Below are 18,930 nucleotides of genomic sequence, written 5' to 3'. Positions count from 1 at the left end.
AAATAATGGGGGGGAAAAAGCCCAGAAATAGGGACATATTTTAAATATTGCTCATATAAATTTAGAAAGTTGCTAGAATAACAGGTTTTGCGTTAGCATGCATTTTCTTAATGATATTAAGTGTGAAGCTCAAATGTTTGTCATTGGTTAGTGACTTAAATCCATTGTGATTTGCCAGAAAAATCAATCATAAACTTTATGAGGAACAGACTAAAAATATGAGGCAAAACTCTGGACATTCTGTGAAAATCTGTACATTTGAGAGGTATGCACCGGGGGCTCCCAGTTAGTATAGAGTCATGGGGGATCTTGGCTTGGGCAAGTGTGAAAGCTGTGGTAGCAGTTATTTCCTGTGCAGAGGGCTAAAATAAAAAAAAAAAAAACATTTAGCTGTCTAGCAAAATGACTAAAAAAAATCAAAGACCTGTTTAAGGGTCTCAAGCACTGTTACCAAGAAGGAATATGTTGGACTTCTTTTACAAAGCAGAATTAGTTATAACACCAGGCAAAATCTCTGTAGCAAGGAAAACAAAGTCGAAATGAGCTATAAAATGAAGGAAATGTATGCAGGCTAGAATTAATAAAGCTTTAAATAACTATGTAAATATTCACAAATTGATAGAATGTCATGCAATATACCTGCTATAAATAAAATAAAGCTACATGGATTTGCTTATATGTATAGTCTCTACAGAAGCCAGTGAAGTAAAAAAGGCAATCCATCCATCCATCCATCCATCCATCCATCCATCCATCCATCCATCCATCCATCCATCCATCCATTCACAACTCCCTCCCTTTCCCATTTTTGCACATGAGATCAGGATGTCACATCAACAATAACCAGGATCTCAAGCTGATATTCCAACTGCTAGGTGGCTATCTCTGATGCCATGTTCTTCCAAACTATGCATACTCACCAACACCTACTTTCAGTTTAGAGATAATAATCCACCTACTGCATGTCTTTGGAATTAAACTGCTGTTAATACATACATTAGGAAATCATTAAACTGCACAATTCCAGAACAGTATAAACATTTACGCTGACGATCATGCCAAAAGAGGTGCACTACAAAACGTTTATGCATGCAGAGGTGAAATAAAGCAAAATGGATAAAATAAGATAATTGGTATAATCTAAGATATTGGTGAACAGAACTAAAAGTTAGGTACACTTGCTTCATACCCAACAAGACAATGATGAAGCCACTAAGTGATGATTAAGTGACAAGCATAAATTAGAGAGCTTTACCCCATCACTGACCTGGCAGTATGTAGAATAGAGAGAACTCCTTGGAAGTGTCCTTGTTAGTTTTATATAGTAAAAATAAAAGCATGCGTTGGGCATTTCCCCATGGGCACAAAGTACAGATTTATTTCGTAGCTAAACGTGCATGTTGCAAAAGTGAGTGACATGATTTCAAGGAACACCCAAAGACTAACCTATCTACTCAGTTTCATATGCTGAGTTTAACTTATGTTGCAACCCTGGGTGATGAAAATGTGCTAGACATCCCCAGAAGTTTGCTGAAGAGTGGTACAACTGTGTACATAGCCAAGTGCGTGTGATAGTAGAGCTTATGTTTGGCATTCTGAAAAGGTCATCTCAAAAGGTATGATACAGAACCACCCAGAGAGGTAGTACAGAAGTTTACAGCCTGTGCCATGTTGCAACAGAGAGCAGCTGATGGACAATATGCAGCACAGACATAGGCTGGCAGCAGCTGCAGCAGAAAACAGAATAGTGGAGAGGAAGATGCAAAGGAAGCACCAGCATTATGTTGTACAGTGAACATGACATATCCAGACTATGGCATCTTCTCAGCATTTGGTAAACTTACACACAGTTTGTGTTGGAGGGAAGCCTGCTAGCTTATCAGTAGGAGTGGTAAGCACTAGGTAACCTATCTACCACATAAGGAGTGGTTCTGGCCCAGAAATTGTAGTTATTGGCCATTTGGGCAGTTTTTCCATCTCTTTCAACTTTCTGATTTTAAAGCCCACATTTGCATTAGTTTCCCCCCTTTCCTGTAACTTGTCTCTAGTCAGATACAGATTTGCTGTATCCAGGATCGTTTGTAAGCTCCTGAGGCCCACAAGCCTTTCTGTGTTGGAGGGAAGCCTGCTAGCTTAGTGGGAGTGGAAAGCACTAGGTAACCTATCTACAACATAAGGAGTGGTTTCTGGATAAGAAACTGTAGTTATTGGCTGTTTGGGCAATTTTTCCATCTCTCTCAACTTTCTGATTTAAAAGCCCACATTTGCACTTATTTCTTTCCTGTAACTAGTCTAGTTCTGATACAGACTCTTAGTTTTAGCACTTGAAATTGCTTATTCGTGCTCAGCACTTGTTCAGAACTTGTTGTAAGCACTAAATAAGCTACAAATTACTACAACACTCAACCTTCCTCATTACCTAGAGGAAAACAATTTTTGTACTTACTTTCCTCACTTGCTTAGAGAAAAACAGCTCTTGCACTCACTTTTTTCACTTGTCTAGAGGAAAATATTTTTTTATTCAGGCATGTCCAAGGGTCAGCTCCTAGTGTTCTCTCCTGTCTATCTGATGAATCTGGGCATCTTGGGGCAATGTAGCAATTGCCTCACGTACACAGACAACCCTCTCCTCCTACCACCCAACACCACAACCTGTGAGAGATGCACTTATCTAGCCAAACTGGAGGTAAAGCTCTCTCCAACCAAGACTGAACTTGACAGTCAAGAGGAGAAGGTAAACACCTGCACCACACCGCACTCATCACATAATCTCACTAAACCTACACCACCGAAATCCACACATAGAAACAAAAACATTCACTGAGGCTCTCAATAATAATCTGCTCAAGCAACAGAGACCTCCAAAGCAGAAACACAATCAACCTCCACCCCCAACACAACCCAAGCAACACATAGCCCACAGACTCAGTGTGCCACTCAACCACAGCCCATAAAGCAAAACAACGTACCCAACACACTAGTCATAGGTGACTCTATAGTCAGGCACACTGATGTCCCACTCACCAGGCTAAAGAAGGAGAAGGTTACTGTCAGCTGCCTGTCGGGTGTCAGGATCCACCACATAACCCACGCACTCAGGTCACTCCACAACAAGTACAAATATGACTCTGTCATTGTCCATCTCTTCAAACTAGTGACAAGTGGAGTACCACAGGGTTCAGTCCTGGGACCTCTCCTGTTTGGTATCTACTTCACTGAAGTACAGGCTAACACAAAAGGCCTTTGGCTAACGAAGTTCGCAGATGACTATAAACTAGGAGCCATAGTCGAGTCCTCAAATGATGTGGACATCCTACAGAAGGGCCTCACCGAGACAGATGCCTGGTGTCAGAACCATGGCCTCAAGCTCAATGCCAAAAAGTGCATTCTCATCCTCTTTGGTATAATCTCTGTACCCATGAACTACCACATAGGCATCAGTCTACTTAACACTGAATGTGTGATAAGAGACCTTGGGACCCAGGTGGACAGTAGTCTCTCCTTTGATAATCACATCACCACAGTAGTCAGGAAATCCTTCTAGGTAGCACACCGCATCACAAAAGTGTACTCATCCAGGAAAAAAGAGGTCATTGTTCCGCTCTACTTGACACTCATTAGACCCATTATAGAGTACAACGCCGCTTTTGGAATGTACCTCACAAGACATCTGCAGCAGCTAGAAAGGCCACAGAAGTACCTCACTAAGAGGATTACTGGGCTCAAACAGATGCCCTACACTGAACGTCTCAAAAAACTCCAGCTTTACTCCGTAGCATATCACCTACTCCGAGGTGATCTCTGCCTAAGATATAAAGCTATGTCAAACCCATAGCTGTTGGACATGCTACACCTAAAGAAATCCCAATCCCTCTGAGCTACATGTTCTAGGGCCCTAAACCTTGTCACCACAATAAACAGGGCATACTGTAGGGATAGATTCCTGTCCCAGAGGCTTCCCATACTCTGGAACAAGCTACCCATCTATGTCAAGCATAGTTCCTCATTAGCACTCTTCAAGAAAAATCTTGATGAGTGGATGGGAAATAGGAAATACACCCTGGGGATCACTTTTGTGGCTCTGCTCGACAGGGGCACAGGAAAATAACTTTCCTGGGTGGCGTAAGCCAGGGAACCTTGTTGGCTAGACTTACTTAGGCCCTTGGGCCGATAGCCTAGTACCTACCTATGAATCTATGAAGACTTTACTCTGGAATAATTCCTAAATCAATATACAATTGTCACTCACAGATAATAAAGGGGTTTTAGAAAAGTAACATTATAATTACAACCTACATTTTGTGATAGAAATGTCTGATTTTTATGCTGCAGCTTTAGAAGGTAATGTGAAGCTGCTAGCTCAGAATGCAATTTTATATGTATCTAGAAACAGGTGTAGGAGGTCAAGTACTGTTGTAAAATTAATACAGAAACCCATGTTCCTGTGCATTCTGCTCACTTTCATGACTTTTACTGGTGTACTGGTCGCAAAAATCATGAGTGAGGTACCACCATGTCACTATTCAAGGTTATGACCCTGGTATAGGCTTTAGATGTAGTATATATTTATGTTACACATGGCTGTCTAATGCCAGGTATGAAATATTACCTGAGCAGATGACCACTGAACACAGGTCACTGCATCTATGGAAACAATAAACATACATACATGCAATGTGTAATTTCCACAAGTATGACATCCACAGAGACTCACGGTTTTCAAAGAGACAGCCACAAACAAGCCTGTTGTACAAATGCATAAAATATGTGACTTCCCAAAGTCTATTGGCCATATACAGCTCATGTCAGATCCCCACAACTGGCATGTACTTGGCCATATCTGACCTTCCTATATCAGGCAGCATGTTAAGAGATTTTGTTTATGCTGGACATTATGGTGACTATGTGCCACTGGTGATGGATCATGTGGTCTTGTATCCTGCTGTAATGAGTTACAAATTGTTGACTTATCCATATCCCTGCTCAAGACAGGTACACTGATGTTTCTTCAGCAAGTTTGGTAGACCCTTTGGATGATGTGTGGGACTCCAGTGATACATCCTTATCATTTTCTGTGTCGCTATCAAACTGCTGATGGTGTTGTAATTTGGATCCCTTTGTTTATTTGGGATTCAAATAATTGTCATTTAGGAATGTGAACACCAAAGTTCAAGTAGGTTAATTATATACCAATTCTAAGACTGCAGTATCACATGGAACTCCCCTTAGACTGAGTTACAGTGGTCTGGGAGTTAAAGTACCAGAGGTGTGCAGGGGCAAAGTACCCCCAGTTAGGGGGTGCAGGGCAAAGCTTATGCTTCAAAACTATTAGAGTGACTTTCAGTTTTCACTGATTTGACCAGAAATTGCTAAGTGTTGAAAACGTGTATCACAAAATTATGTCAAGCAACTGACGGTCATTTTGAGCTGAAAACACAAACACATCTAAGAGAATCCGGACCACCCCTGTCACAAACTCTTTGCAAAACAGTTACAGTGGTGAGTCTTTCAGTGTCATGTTTGTCAGCTGCATCACGTCACGTATATGTAATATTCTACCGGCTTGTCTAACTCAACAGGTGCCACCACCAACTCTGACGTTGCTAAGCCTCTACCCACAACTCTGAGAGATTCTCATTCATTGGCTCCACATTTGTCAACATGTTGAAGACTGTAGTTGTCATATCAGATGGGGTACCTACATCAATCAGGCAGTCTTTTATTCAAGTCCTTAATGCTCACCACAGTCTAAGTAAAACTGATGAAACCCCTAAGCATAAAGTAAATATTTCTATACATGGCAGAATTACAATTAACTGTTTCAGGAAATCCAAATGGCAGAATCACATTTCTTATACGTGTAAAGTATTGAAATAATTATCTGGAAGAAGTATCATTCAGCCAATGAGCTTCTTGATACAGGAAAGCCATACAAAGCTCGCACACCTCACACTGCTGTGAATAAATAATTAATAAATAGCACAATTCCTTCCTAAGTGAACATAACTTTATTCTGGCATAACAGCATTCTGGTTTTGGCTTGAATGCTAATTATTTTTTCACCATAGTGTGAGGAGTGCTGGCTCGTCTGTTGGTGTATGTTAATTGGTCTTTTTGTTGTGCACTTGGCCTTATTTGCCTGAATTGTTGGAGATAAACCATACAAAGCTCCCACATAATATGACTGAATTGCCATTATGGAAGGTATAACATGTTCATAAACCATAATAAACACAAATAGCCTTTAAAAATGTTCTTCTACTGTATTATAAAGTGCCATGATGTACTAACGTTCAAAGAAAATTATTGGTCAAAATGCAAATTTGTACTGGTGGAAATATCACCAAAGTAGAAGAATGATGTTGTGTTCACACCAGGTGCACATCACTCACAAAGGCAGTACACAGAGCTATAGAAAACTATCAGCACCACAACATGCCATAAGGAAGAGAAACTGGGGCAATACAATGTATTTCTCAAAGTGATATTACCACTTTCCCACATGTCTGTTTCACACTAAATTTCATTTATATTTATGCTTTAAATAATGAACTACTGTCTATTTTGTTAAAAAAAGTTATGATGGGTTTTCAGATATATTATGTTCACTTTTATGCTGTCTCTTACTATAGATATGCCTACAAAATTATGTAAAACCAGGTTTCAGACACACACTGGCATACAGCAACAAGGTATTCTGGGCACCCGACAAAGCTGGTCCATTCTGGGCAAAAGTACTAGAAACTATTAGATGGGGGAAATGCCCTTACCACAGTCTTTAGATGTTCACTTTTGGTTACTAGTTGTTTCATCATCTGGTCACAGCTTATCTATTGCAGCTTGGGGATGGCTGAGGATGTTTGTGACAACTCTATTGAATTTTATGTATGGGCAGTGGAATGTACTCCCTGCAGACTAGGTCACTAGCTTTTTAGTCATTTTTAATAATTTCAGTATGTGGCAACACAGATAGTTGGAATGTAGAAATGGAATAAATATTCTGTTTTTATATTCTTATGCAGTTGTTGATGCAGGGCATATAACATTTAATGGTGCTCATGTATTAAGTGGTTTGTAATCTGCTTTACTCTAATAAAGAATGGTTATGTATTAAAAGAGAAAAAATAACAACTGAGGTATAGAAGATGAAAAAGGTGATAGTTGTATATTTAACATGTATCTTGTCTTTCAGTAAATAAAGCATCATTAAAAAAAAAATAAATAAAACATACTGATTTCAAGGTTTAGAATGCTGCTTACCAATAACAGTTCTGAATTCTTCTGAGATCACTAGACCATTAGAAATCACCACTAACAAATCATGCCAGATCAGTTCACTTTCAAACAACATGGAAGCATCACTGCACATTGTTTTCAAAGGGAAAAAATGTTCTCCACTGACAGCAAGGGCTTCCCTTCTCCTCGTCCCTTTGACCTATAAATTAGTATACAATGGCCATTGCCCAGCACTAAGCATTAAGGTGTCGTGTAGATCCCTGTGCTATTCAGAAAGCACCAGCTGTCAATCTGGCAAAGGATGAGAGATCTTTTGCAAAAATTACTTCTGCTACATGGAATATCTAACCACAGGATGTATGATCGACTTAGGACTATTCATATATCAGGCAAAATCTCAAGGAACAGTTAAGGTACAAATATAAATTTGATTTTATCACTGAGCAAGGATTACAATCCTTCATCAATTTCAGCCAGTTTCATTGTGTGTCACATTTTATTGGTGTCATGTGTACAAAATGCAATAAAAATATACTGACCTGGACTGCAAGTTGCAAACTGTAATCAACATTAATGCATGTCCATGCTTTTTGATTCATTTTACATTATAAATAGCCAGTGTTGGTGGCTTAGAGGGATAAAGCTCTGACTACAGTCCAGGTGACCTAATATCAATTAGCAGCTCTGGTACTTCATAAAGCTGGCAGGAAGAATGGGCATGGCAATCATGAGGGGAGGAACTTAGCTGGACATGAGTTGTAGCAGTCCTTCAGAAAACGGGGTGGGGGGGGCGTGGCCAAGGATGAACACAGGATAGCAGCAGATTTCTTCAGCTCCACCAATTTCATTACATTGACAGGAATTAATTACTTAAAAAATTAATTCTTGAAGTAATTTTCTTTCTAAATATGTTTGTTTTATATAGTTCTTGAACTATATCTAAAAAAGAAAGGAAATCTTAATAATATTCCTGTCAGAAATTACTTTGGAAATTTTCCTGTCAGTTTATCAGTCTGAAATGAGTTCCAGTAAGACAAATTCTCAAGACTCCAGCATCAAGAAAGAACTTCAGTCTCTGATAATTATAGTCCAGCAACTTACTGCTAAGATGGATAAAATGGATACTAAAATAGACACTTTCATAGAAAAACTACAAAACAAATAGACTTGTTACATATGGACCTGCAACAACAGAAGATCCAGATGACAGGCATAGAAGAAGCTGTGAATGACATGGAAAATAAAATACAAGAACAGGAAATCAACATTGAGTTTCTGCTGAAACAAAATACACATTTACAAACAAAGCTGGATGACCTGGAAAATAGATCTAGGCGCAATAACATTAGGATTTTTGGACTGCCAGAAAATATTGAAGGTAACAATATTACTTCTTTTTTAACAACATGGCTCCCTAAAACTTTAGATTTACCAGAAGCATTCTCTTTTGGTATCGAAAGAGCACATAGATCTATAGCTAATACTAACTCTAACAAAAACTATCCTAGATCAGTTATAGTTAGATTTCTATCATCTTTTGATAAAGAGATGGTTCTTAAATCTGCTTGGGCTAAAGCTCCTGTTAAGTTTAATGAGACAACTGTGCGTTTTGACAATGACTATTCTTCCATGGTAATTGCTAAAAGAAAAGTTTTTCTGCCACTAATAAGGGAGCTTAAAAAAGCACAGTTTAAAACATACCTTCTGTTTCCTGCCAAGCTTAAAATCTTCCTTCCTAATGGTCCTAAGGTCTTCGATGATTTAGACTCTGCTTTACTGTTTGTCAAAGAAAAAGGATTTTGGATAAAATAGAAGAAATGGAATGGGCTAGTTCTTCATTAAAGAGATTGGCAACTGAAGCTTCCTGGAAGACTTCAGAGAAGAAGAAGAGACTAAAAACAAATGATTTGTTATATGTTTTTTCTCTCTCATCATTTTAGTTCATTATTAATCTTTTGAATATAGTTCCTGCATTTCCAGAAAGCCACAAATATTTTGGAAAAGATTTAATCAAAGTTATTCTCTATGTGCAAAGAAATGTTTTGTTTCATAACCAGTCAAAATGCCTGAGGATTTAATGGCAGGCTGTGACTCGATTTGTTTTTCTTTCTGAAAAAGTAAGGTTAGTAATTTGATACATTTTTTATCTTTACCTTTTTTTTCCTTCTTCTTTTATTATTTTCTTTGTTTAAACAATGACATTCTATTTAGATTATGTAGTGGGTAAAGGGTGGGGAGGGCAGGAGAGAACAGTAATGAAAATATCATTAATAGAATAATAACATATTTATTTCTTGTAAAAGTTTATAAGTTCTTCAAATGCTATTTCTAATTGTACTTTCTTGATTATACTGCTTATGCTTGTTTGTAAATAATCTGTCATGCTTTAACTAATAATAATCAGAACTAAATAAGAATAAATAATATGTTTTATTTTTAACTCTATTAATATAAACAGTAAGTAACATTCCATTGTATATACTTCTTACAGCTTTCTCTTACATTTTTTATTTCTGCCTCACTCCCTTTTATTTTCTACTCTCTTTTCTTTTCTTTATTAATATATAGAAATGCTTTTGACTGTGTGGGCACAGTGAATAATAGGATTTGTATGAAAATTGAGTTGGGAGAAGAATGCTGAGTTTTATTACTTGTTGGTAATTTTGAGTTTAATTTCACTTGCATAGAGGCTGTGATGATCTGTGGAATACATTGTGGAGGTTCTGTCATGTTTAGATGCATTTACACTGCTAAATGAATGTTTGTCACTAGTTTTTAATAAGTTTCCGCCAAAATGTTAAGAGAGACAATCTGGGATGTGGGCTGTCTTATGCACAATGTCCTTGAGTTACCTCAGAATCTTCAAATCACAGAATTCTCACAGAGAAACTGAAAGCAGTTAGTATAAACATTGACAAGGTTATCACACTGACACACCACAGATTCAGGAAAAATACTCTGTTCATAAAATATGTCAGTTATAATGAGTTTAAATGATGTAGTTTCTTGTAGTAAGTAAATGTCTTATTTTAGAAGGCATAAAAATGAAACATTTATTTAAATGTTTTTGAAAATCTACTTAACAGCAGCATAATAATCTGTGTTAAAATTTGTGTTCCAAACATATACTTTACTATAACTCATTTAATTCATCTGATTGACAAACATAAATAATCTTATAACTCTATTCTGGAAGAAATGTCATGTGATATATTTTAAAGCAGTAGGTTAGCATGATTGTAAAATCTGGTTACCAATATGTGTTTGCTATGCATTATTTTGTATAAAGCAGACAGATTTATTCTAGGGACAGCAAGTAGGACAGTGCTCTACAAAGGCACAACTCAGTGAGATCAGATATATATATATATATATATATATATATATATATATATATATATATATGTGTGTGTGTGTGTGTGTGTGTGTATGTGTGTGTGTGAGTGTGATGGCTTTTTTTCTGAGAATCTGCATAACTATCTAATATGATTTATAATAATTTCTATGAATACAATATTTTACTCTATTGACAAAATGAATGTTTGCCACAAGTTTTAATAAGTTTCCCGCCAAAATGTTAAGGGAGACAATCTGGGATGTGGGCTGTCTCATGCATAGTGTCCATGAGTTTCCTCAGAAGCTTCACTCACAGAATTTTCACAGAGAAACTGAAAGCAGTTAGTATAAACATTGACAAGGTTAACACACTGACACACCACAGATTCAGGAAAAATACTCTATTCATAAAATATGTCAGTTATGATGAGTTTAGATGATGTAGTTTCTTGTAGCAAGTAAATATCTTATTTTAGAAGGCATAGAAAATGAAACATTTATTTAAATGTTTTTGAAAATCTACTTAACAGTAGCATAATAATCTGTGTTAAAAACTTGTGTCCCAAATATATACTTTACTATAACTCATTTAATTCATCTGATTGACAAGCATAAATAATCTTATAACTCTATTCTGGAAGAAATGTCATGTGATATATTTTAAAGCAGTAGGTTAGCATGATTGTAAAATCTGGTTACTAATATGTGTTTGCTGTGCATTATTTTGTATAAAGCAGACAGATTTATTCTAGGGACAGCAAGTAGGATTGTGCTCTACAAAGACGCAACTCAGTGAGATCATATATATATATATATATATATATATGTGTGTGTGTGTGTGTGTGTGTGTGTGTGTGTGTGTATGTATGTATATATGTGTATGTGTATATGTATGTGTGTGTGTGTGTGTGTGTGTGTGTGTGTGTGGGTGTGTGTGTGTGTGTGTGTATGTGTGTGTGTATATGTATGTGTGTGTGTCTGTGTTTATGTGTGTGATGGCTTTTTTTTTTTTTTTAGGTAATAACGCAGGTGTTTCTGAGAATCTGCATAACTATGCAATATGATTTATAATAATTTTTATGAATACAATATTTTACTCTATTGACAATAATGAGTTTAAGTAAATGCTCATATACAAACAATTCAAGATTTTTTTGGAAGCTGTTGATAGAATTCACATGACAGAAAATAGATGCATCTTAATGCATGTAATGTCTGAATCATATTAGCCAAAGTTTTTGATTTAAATGAATGTTAGAACATAATTTTCTCTCCTCTTGATTTCTAACATTAAGATTATTTGAATGCTATTAGAATACAAGTGTTATATATTACATAGATCTATATAATAGTATGAACAGTTTTTAAAAAAAAAAAAAAAAGTTTATTTTAGTTTATATGATGCTGTTTTACCAAATGTGTAGTTTTGTCTTGATAGATAATTGAATTGAAAACTGTTAACCTCAGTTAAATATAACTAGTATTAAATTGATAAGGTGGTAGCTGAGGTACTGCTGCTTAGGGTAGGGGTTAACTTGAGTAGTAAATACTGCTCTAAGTTGGAGTTTTCAACTCAGGCGGGATGCAAGGTTTAATCCTTACATTATTTTCACTTGTTCATTGTTATATGTATATAGTTTTGACATCCACAATATATTTTGTACACTCATTGTCACTACAAACAAAATTGAATCCTATACAAAATCCCATAAGAGATTTAATAAATACAGCTATATTTAAAGGTACACCTAAAAGAGGAGATGTAACATTATTTATCTGGTTATTTGTTATTTCGATCATAAGATTCTTGAGTTTTAAAAATGCCAAATGACATCTTTAAAAGGAATTTCTTTAAACATTAATGGGTTGAATAATCCGTGTAAAAGGGCAAGCCTAATAAGATACATTAATCTACACAAGGCCAATCTAGTCTTCCTGCAAGAAACCCATCTCTTGAAAAAAGATATTGATAAACTAGCCACTAATAAGTATACAGTATTGGTTAGTTCAGAGCACACTCAGAAAAAAAGAGGAGTGGCTATTTTATGGAATAAAAGTATGCCCATTCCTAAAACCATTAAGTCTTATCAGGATGACAAAGGAATGTTTTGTATGGTTACGATACAAATTAATGGGAAGACTTACACTTTAATTAATGTATATTGGATACCTGGAATTAGTATTAATACAGTGAAACATCATATTGATAAGATCATATCATTCTCTATAGGGGATATTATTTTAGCTGGTGATTTTAATTGTATACTACATGAAAGTGATACTACCACTATAAAGAAAAGAAGAATTACATCTAATGCAAAACATTTAAATGATTTTGTTAATTCTTATCATTTGAATGATATTAATAATCAGATAGAGTCAAAATCATTACCATACACCTTTTTTTCTAACAGATACAAAACTTATTCAAAAATAGATAGGGTCTTTATTTCTAACCAGATGGTAACAGATTTAATTAATTCCAAAATCATTTCATGTCCTATATCTGATCATAACTCAATTGTTTTGAATTCATGATAAAAATACTCATAATGTTCAGATCAAAAGGATACCAGCATACTTAACTCAGCTAAAAGACTATAAAGAATATATACTTTCAGAAGTACAACATTTTCTAGACATAAATAATACTCCTGAAGTCTCCATTGTCTATGTTTGGGATGCCTTAAAATCATATCTATATGGACAAAGTATCAGATGGTATAATAACAAAAGGAAATCTTGGGATAAGGAATTGTTAGATATTCAAAGTAAACTGGACTCTTATAAGCATAATAATAAAGAAAATATTATGGACAAGAAAGTTATTGAAGAAATAAACAAACTAAATGAGAAATACAAAGAAATTTTAACTCATAAAGTTAAAATAACTTTAGAGAAATACAAGTTGTCTTATTCAATAAGCCCCAAATACTTACATAGACTTAAAAATAAAACAAAAAGATTGAATAAACAAAACCATATCAAAGAAATCTTTTCTCTAAGGTAAAATAAGAATGTTTCTAGTATACCAGAAATACTGGATGAATTTAGAAATCACTTTCACAAGATTAACCATAACAACATTAACATGGAACCTAAAGATAAAATAAAGGAGTTTATAACCACAAACATGAATAAAAAGCTTAATAAACAACAGATTAAACTATTGGACAAGAGTATTTCATATACAGAAGTTATTACACAAATAAATAAGCTTAAATCAAACAAAGCACCGGGTAATGATGGTATTATACCAGAGATATATAAAATCCTTTCTAAAACTACATATTCATTAATACATAAGGTTTTATTCTGGCCCAAACTGAGTTAATAACCCCCATCTTGGCAATATACATTTATTTCACCAATTTTAAAACCTAATAAAGATCCAACTAGATGTTCTTCATATCGACCCATCTCATTACTTAATGTTGATTATAAAATGTTTATGAGTATTTTTGCTGATAGATTGAAGACAATTATCCCGGCATTATAGACATAGATCAGACGGGCTTCATTGTAAATAGAAATACTTTTGATAATATAAGAAGAACTTTAACATTAATTGATTTTGCAAATAGGAAAAAGAAAGATTTAACACTTATTAGTCTTGATATAGGTTCAGCATTTGATTCAGTAAGTTGGGACTATCTGTTTACCTTACTGAAATGCACAAATTTCTCTGATGCATTTGTAAATTTAATTGAGCATTTATACAAAGGAACGCTGGCTTATATTAAGGTAGGAACATATGTTTCACAAAAATACCCATTCTTAAAGGTACAAAGCAAGGATGTCCACTTTCTCCACTATTATTCACTTTAGTAATGGAGCCTTGGGCTAATTTGATTAGAAACAGTACTGACATAGAGGGTTTTGAAATAGAAGAAAATACAACATCAAAAATTCAACTTTTGCAGATGATGTTCTAATTACATCAGCAGGATCTAATTCTTCTATGCAGTCTTTATTTGATAAAATGATGAATTTTAAAAGTATTTCTGGTTTAATATTCAATGAAGAAAAACTAAAATACTACCTATATATACACAAAAAATACTCTCATTAGTGATTTTACTAAATATGTACCCAACTCAGGTCAGATAACTTATTTAGGTATAATACTATCTAAAAATATTAAATCTATTATATATAATAACTATAATACCTGTTTTCTTAATATACAAAATCTTTTTAATACCTGGAATAATATGTTTTTACTATGGAGGAGAGACTTACAATTATTAAAATGATAATATTCCCCAAGATTTTATACTTAATACAATCAATAATACTTTCACCTACAAAAATAACTATCAAGAAACTGAATACACTAATGTTAAATTTCTTATGGGCACCTAATAGACCTAGGATTGCATTAAAGAAACATACTAATAGCTGGTCTCAAGGGGTATTTCTTTTCCAGACTTTAATTTATATATTATCTCTTCTATTATAAAAGTTATTACTTTATTAATAGATCGGTCATATGTCATAAAATGGAAAGATTATTGGGAGCTAATTAGTATGCACTTCATGAAAATCTCCTTAACACATAAAAATATGATTATAAATAACTCCATGTTGTGGTTGCTAAAGGAATTTTGTACTTCACCTATTACACCTAAACATATGGTCTGTTACCCATTAAATATTATTATTAGTTATTGTAACTTTATATTCATGCACCCTAAGTATAGGGAATGGAATTTTATTTTATTCCTATAATTTATACTCAGGGTATGCTTATGTCATCTACTTCTGAAGGAGCTCATTTAGCTATAGATAATAATCTAAAGTACTGGTATCAGCTGATATCTGATAATAAAGTTAAAAATCTAGATTTCTTAAAACAAGAATTTGATCTAAGAGAAACTTGCTGGTTAGAGGTTCAGATCTTTAGACAACATCTCATTGATAGAATAGATCTAATGTCTATAACAGTTAAAGAATCTATTCCAAAACTGATTGATTACTTGATAATAAATTTACAGCATAAAGTTTCTGATAAAGGTAAACTTTCATATATACATAAAATTATCAGACAAGAAACTTTTTACAATGTAGATTCATACTGGAATTATTTCACCTCTATTAATGGGGACCCACCAACTCAACAAGATAAACAATATATATTGGAATCTGCTTATAGAACTACATCTTCCATTGTCTGGAGACTTTATACATGGAAATTTTTACATAGATCTTTTATACACCTTTGATGATGAATAAAATTAATAATAAAGATAATCTATGTAAGAGATGTAATGTAGAAATTAATGCTGACTGGGCTCATATGTTTTATGACTGTATGAAGTTGAAAGAATACTGGAAGTCAATTAATGAATTTTTGCAGGCTCTTTTACAGATAATTTCATTATTTCTAAGTCTCTTATATTATTCAACACACCTGTACCTCAATGTGTTAAAAAGATTAAGCTTCCCTTGTTATGGTATATCCTAGCAGTGGCTAGGAAAATAATAACTAGAAATTGGATTTCAGATACACCTCCTTCGTTCAATGAATTTAAAAATGTTATGAATATAATGTGTCAAATGGAAATAAGCACAATTAGAATGAGAACAACTAGAAAAACATCACATTTTATTGTATGGGATAATTTTCAAAATTTGTTAAAAAAATTCTAATTTCAATAGCACAGTATTTTAGTTTAATTAATTGATCTGATTGTAGTGGATGTCTTTGTAAATACTTTAGTTGTTTTGTTGAATATTATAATAATACCTATTTTTAATTATTTGTATAAAATTGTTATGATATTTCTCTTATATGTTAAAACAATAAACTTGTTTTGAAAAAAAAAAGAAAATGGGGTGGGCACATATCTTGGGAGAAGGTGTGCAATGTGCCATGCGGCTAATGAGCAGAAGTCTTCATTCATGCACTTGCATAAGAGAAGGCATTGTGGTTCATGTGGGGTATAGGTCACATGTTCCCCTGCCCAGAGGATGGGTTAATAGTAAAAATTTCCTCATTGCTTGGATGCTCACAAAGACACTAGCAGCCCTTATAGCTGCCTAAATTAGGCACCCCCAGATGGGTTTCACCCTAATGGATATGGGTGGACCCCACCACTAGGGAAGAAATGGCCTTGAGTCCAGTTGGGGGAAGTTGAATGGTCTGCAAGTGTAGGGGCAACAAGTATATAAAAAGTTGTGTTATAAATAAAGTTCTCCTGCACCTTACCTCAACATGTATAATACAGAAATGCAAATATCCACTCAAATTAATTGCTTGCTGCCTCTAACTAGGGTTATAGCTGAAAAGGGTCCTTGAACCAAACCAGTGCTACACCCTGAACTAAATCGCTTTGCTGGCAGGTGAGGTTTTACTGAAGGACTAGCTATATCCACTCACCCAAAGACTAAAAGTGCTGAATAATTCCAGTCCGTTGCCCACCTCCAAATCCAGCATTTTGGCATCAGAATCACTAGTAAAACCAGGGACACTGCATCGTAGACTGGAGCTTGTCACTGCTGCAAGCCAGCTGACACTTTGGACATTATTTTGCTAATACAGTATATCTGATGAGGGCCTCTAGGAAAATGATTGCAATGGTGAAGCCACTCTTTTAGGTTTGCTGTCCTACCAGCACCTTACTAGTATGCTACACCATTAAAAGAACCACAAGACATTGGTTTCATTGCATTGTATTACACATGTTTGGAAACAAAAAATATTTTCCTAGGTCTTCTTCTTAGTACAAGAGATATACCTCTCAACTGTACCTACTTTGGGAGAATATAGCTATTTTCAGGCCTAATTTACCTCAGTAAATGGTGCATTAATTTTTGGAGGTATGTCCCTATTTTCAGGCTTGATTTACCCATTTATTCAATTCCTGAATCCCCCCTCCTACTTCATGCAAGTTTTGAAATTGTCTAGTACACAGAAAATCAGACTATATAATGAACGTACTAATGGCAACAATAATTAAAAAAAAGAGGGCACACATCTTACAAGTCCCTTTTTGTGAAGCAAAAATAAATGACACATTATGGACTTTGTAGTACAATTTTGTGATACAGTTTATTAAATCTGCAGATTTTGCACAGTTGCTTTGAAAATGTGTCTATATTGTTACATAATTTTTGCCACTTTCAATTTTTAAATGAGTTACAGAGTAGTATCCCATATTTCTAATGGAAGAAGGAAGAGTTATGTTATATTATATTATATTTTATGTTCAAATTATATGCTAATCAGATGTTCAGATTTTTTTGAGTGGCTGTACCTACATTTCAGGGGTCTTTGTACCTGTTTTCACTGCTTGCCAGTTGAGAGGTATGGAAGGAGGTGAAAAGCTATGATAAGGCAGCTTAAGCAAAGAAAACAGAAATCTGTCAGCTAATGACTCTCCTAAGCTTACACCTGTTATTAACTCAGTTGAATTAAGCTCCTGTAAAAAGTGGAAATGAAGGAAATATAATTATATTTCTACTCATCTGTACTTTTTCTTTTTTTTTCATAAAGCAATGAATTTTTATTGAACAGAAGACAAAATACTGGTAAAGACTCTCTTTGTATACATTGAAGCAATAGAACTACACAAAGGACTATTTCTGTTAGTCCACTAAAAATAAAGTCTCTCAAACCAGTTTTTGTCACAATTTAAATGTGCTTTTCATCATCTTTCTTTTTTTCCCCCTCAAAAATGTTTTTTATTTTTCAAATACAGTTGAATAGATTCCATAGTATTTGTATATAACATCTTAAATAAATATGTACATTATTTACATCAGCCTACCACTATAACAGAGCTCAATATATACAATTACTTTATAGGTAGAGCAATCCAGTTATCAGAGTGTATCTGTTCAGTTATTGTAAAGTGTCTATCAATGATAATACTTTTTCCCATGGATTGTTAATGAATGGCTTAGGATGAATCCTTAATTCTTTAATTTTAATTTCCAACAATGCTCTGGTCTTCAGTAGGCTGTAGAAGTCTTCCAAAGTCTGTATTGTGTTTGTATTCTGTCTTCATGTTATACACTTCCTTGAGATTGCAAGTATTGTCCATACTAGATACATATTTGACTCATTCAAATGAGGACCTTCGTACACATTTGATAATATTAGAGCTTTAGATAAGTTAAACGATTAATTAAATAAAGCTTGTAAAATGTTTTTAATACCATCCAAAAATGGCTTAATTTTAACACAGTCAGAAAAAATGCGATTCCAATCTGCATTGTGTATTTGCGCACACCTCCAACATATTCCCTTTGTGGAAGAATTAATTTTAGCAATTCTATCTGGAGTTAAGAATGCTCTGTGCAAGCATTTCCAATTAAAAACTTTCCAGTATTGTTTAAAGGATGTATGTTTTA

Source organism: Protopterus annectens, chromosome 12.part0 (assembly GCF_019279795.1).
Source record: "Protopterus annectens isolate FY-2018-M chromosome 12.part0, PAN1.0, whole genome shotgun sequence".
Lineage (NCBI taxonomy): Eukaryota > Metazoa > Chordata > Ceratodontiformes > Protopteridae > Protopterus > Protopterus annectens.
The sequence above is the reverse complement of the archived record's forward strand: the minus strand, read 5'-3'. Positions refer to the sequence as shown.